This window comes from Dipteris shenzhenensis, chromosome 26, assembly GCF_047967505.1.
Source record: "Dipteris shenzhenensis isolate YYH24624 ecotype China chromosome 26, Dip_SZ_1.0, whole genome shotgun sequence".
NCBI lineage: Eukaryota > Viridiplantae > Streptophyta > Polypodiopsida > Gleicheniales > Dipteridaceae > Dipteris > Dipteris shenzhenensis.
In genome coordinates, this window is record NC_141621.1 from 49,304,607 (window position 1) to 49,308,992 (window position 4,386).

Sequence of the window (4,386 nt, forward strand, 5' to 3'; positions counted from 1 at the left end):
TATAGCATTCCAAGATGTTGGATATTTGTAGCTTTCCCACTTGTACGTGCATATATGTATCGAGTTCTTTTGGCAATTTTCTCTAATAAATTAGGTATGTGAGCTAAATACTCTCTCACTGCCCCATAGAGCTCTCTCAAAGTACAATTGTGGCCCAATTTATCAACAACTAGATTACATGTGTAGCATTCATGTGAGTGATGGCGACAGGGATAGCGTCATTGAGTGAGTTGATGTTTTGACATGATGGTGTGTGCTTTGCCACATAGAAGTTGGTACAGCAAGAAACTCTCATTTAAGACACAATAATCGTTCAGTAATAGGACTTAGGTCCTTGAAGCTTATGCATGGTATCATAACCTACTAGAACCTATGACTAAACTACTAAAGCCTCATTTGTTCATACTCTACTAAAGCCTTATTTGTTCCTTGAAGCTTATGCATGGTATCATAACCTACTAAAGCCTCATTTGTTCATACTCTACACAATGTGGTTGGTTAGCCTATGACTAAACTCTTCACCCATATCAAAAGATAATATCTTGGATTGGTACTGTTGTGGTGCTCACACTCTATCCTAGTTTAAATCATAATGTCCATTCAATGCAACATCCAATCGACACGTGATCCAATTGTTTCTATTGGGATTTTTTAGCCAAGGTGCAATGCAACCTTGATTTTCAATCTAGCACATGGAATTATCACTTGGCCTTAACTTAATACTTATAGGAGAATTGACTCACCACTTCCACTTCAAAACTTCTATGTAGTCTACTTTTTTTAATCAACAAGTTGTAAGGTTCCCTCTTTGTTGACCTTGGAGTGTAACTATAGCCTTGCAATTATCCACCATGAGAAACTTTTGCAAACCCTCCTAAACAACACTTTTACTAAGAAATAAACAAAGTGTTTATAGCAAGGATTTAAAAAGGTCCCGATTCTCTCCTCTCACAATCCTTCTAAAGTGAGACCCTCAACCTCTTGGATCCTCTCCAGGTGGTCATTGATGATGATCAATACCATCCACATATACCAACTTCTTATCCCTTTTAAAAGGAAATGAGTATTCATGTACCATCTTGGTTTCGTTGATGGCTCTAGTTCTTTAGAATTTGAGTCTTCTTCAACTGGATTCACATTTGCCTTCTCCTGGTTATCTTTTGGTGTGCATCACAAAAAAGCACCTCTTGTTGCTAAACTTTGGTCTTGTGAAAGCCAAGACCTTAACTCACCATGATATTATTTTCTACTAGATTGTATAGTCAATATGCCTTAGCTCTCTATATATTAACAAAGATAATGTAATGCTTCTAATGGAAATGTTTATCATATCCTCCTTTGGAAACAAATTCATCGAAACCCAACACTCTCAAATGAGACAATGGGTTTTCTACCTAATATGCCACATAAGCCCTCGCTAACTCAAGTCATGGTCTACTTGAGGATAAGGATAGCCATGTTTATGGCCTTTGATTGATTTCCTCTAGCCAAAAAGATCATGGAAGATTGCCACTAGGATCAGACTATTTTGTTGGAAAAAATGATTTTTTGCTAATTCTTCAAAAAGTGTCAAATGTTTTTTATCCCCATTTTGAGCATTCTTATATTTCTTTAACTACTTTCACATCCATTCTCGATTCGATCCTTCTGTTCCTTAAATTTGTCAAAGTATTGTGACTTTTTAAACTATTAAGTACACCTAAATCATCTGTCTATATTTCTTATAAAAGCGAGACAATACAATGACCGTCCTCCTCTTTCTACATTTGCCAAATGAATTTGTTCTAGCGAGATCTTGACCCCATTCTATTGTGCCCTCTATCCACTATTCCAATCGTTTGTTCTCATGTGTATGATTGTAAACCTATCCAGCAACAACTTGAAATGTCTTCATATCTCTTCCTCATGAGTCATGGAGTGAGCTTTTGATTACTCCACCATGAACAAGATTGAGTGGTTCATTTCAACCTAGTCCCTTCCTTGGGTTTGGCTCCGATTTCTTTTTTTAGCAACCTTTTACAAAGTCTTGAGCCTCAATACAAAAAAAACACTTATTCTCCTCTAGTGTGTCCTCGTTGCCCAAAGACTTCCCCCTTTGAATATTCCTTGACATGTTAGGCTTCCGCTTGCCTTTACCTAAAATTGAAAATAGCTTCTCATATTTCCCATCAAACTCCTATGTCCTTGCTTCTCCATTTGCACATTTTGATGTTAATATGGAAGACTCTTTAACCATTGTGATGTGGGCTTCCACTACATCAGGTTCCATTATCTTTATTGTTACAAAATTTATCTAGACGTTAGCATCATGTAGGTGTCCTTAAGAATCATGTCATCTCTACAAGCTAAAGATGGGGAAAAGCTAGACTGTGTGTAGTCCCAATGATGATGGGAAAGTTTCCCTCTCCACTTTTCTATCACATGTGGATTAGCTTTCTAGACTTACGTTGCAATCTTCCCATCCACAGGCATGATTGTCATCTTGCATATCTTTCATGCCACCAGATGGCTCCTCTCAATGCTTGACAAAGATAACAATAATGTTTGGCTATGATGGTGATCCCCCAAAAAAGAAGGTACAAACACAAGCTAAAGTAGGCTATCATAAACCATCAAATAGTTTGCAAAAATAGCTCCAAATTTGTATACACCTTGCTACCATAATGTGCAATAATTGTAGATGCTCCTAAATCGCAATGATTGAGTGCTCTCTTATCATCTTCTACAATGCCTTTACTAAAAGGTTGACCATGGATAGATAACTAGCTCGACTTCACTTGAAAATTGAGTCAAATAAACTAGCCTAGCTTTCCAACTAGGTTTCCACGTTCAAACCCTCTAGACCCTTGCAATTGTAACAATGATGCACCTCCATTGCAAGTCTTTGTCCCACCATAAGTTTCATATCCTATGACTCCTATGGGTGCGCACAAGCAACCATTGGTTTGTGTTGCACTTTCTTGACCACATTGTCATTTGCACATTATTAAGAACATACTCTTGAACATTCTCATGAGGTGATAGGTTGAAGCAATCTTTTACTTGTGCATTAAGCTATGAAAGGTGCTTCTTATTGATAATATACCAATGATTGGATCTTTGAATAAATTCCTCCCTTTTGCAAAATGATTACAAGTAGCTCTTTGAAAAAATTAAAGAGCAATCGACAAACTATTTGTCAGCAATCTCAAAAGTAACCTCTATATATAGATTTACCACGTGTTTTCACTACTTTGAAAGCAATAATAGCCTATTCATTAAAAAAGCCAAAACACACAATCCTATTGGCATTTACACCTTCAAATCTTGCCTTCGATGAGATGCATTGCCGGATCTTAGCTACTTAAATAAAGCTAAGATGTAGCAATGCATCTAAATTAAGGCAAGATTTGAAGGTGATTTTTTTTTTAAATCATTTCAAAATTAGGCATTTAATACAAGCAAAATCAGGGATAGACAAGCTTTCCACTAAATGCATGAGAAATTGTGTATAACTGCCTGTAAAGTCTTATGTTGGAGGTGCATCAGATAACCCTACACAAATGTGTGTAGCTTTAAATAAAGGTAAGGTAGACTCATCCAAAAGAACACACAAGGTGATGAGCTTTCCAAGTTTATGGTTCAACTTAGCTAATACAATTAGGGCTTCATTATTACCTACACTTTGTATGCCTTAAAGGTTTTAGCATTGAAAATCGCCTTAAGCATTAAGTGGCAAACCGCACCCTTGAAGCTATAATACTCTGAGAAAATCAATGTCCTATCCAATAAGTTGAGCCACCTACCTTCTCATAAACTCATCCTTGAGGTCTGGCTGGAATCATGATTCATTCCTTCTCAACCCTACCCATTTCTTCTTGACCTTACCCTTAAAGCATTATCATAATCATGATAGTGGAGAAAGAGAGAGAGAGAGAGAGAGAGAGAGAGAGAGAGAGATTGTTTCAAGGCTGATATTGATATCATAAAAGCTTTCAAAATAGACTAATACGGTTAACATGCATAAGATCATGACTGATATTTACACGACACATCATGTATGCACCATATGTACATTCTCTATGGTGTCTTTTAGATGAAAATCGTTTAATGACCTCAGCTACATAAGCAATTATCATCTAACTTATGCAGACTTCATATAAACAAACACATTCTCCTCTCTCCATTCTTTCATTTTGCAGGTCTGATTGACAGTCCACAAATGTTCAAGGAAACATGAAGTACGACTGATTAAAAGCGACTAAGCTGAAAGCAGATATTGAACCATGTCGGACACCTTGACCACCGAACTGAAATGGACAAACCTCATTCAACAGTCCTGAGAAAGTTGTCACTATCTTGCATTTAGTTGAAACCTTGAGAGCATTCACCGGATAAGATCCGTAA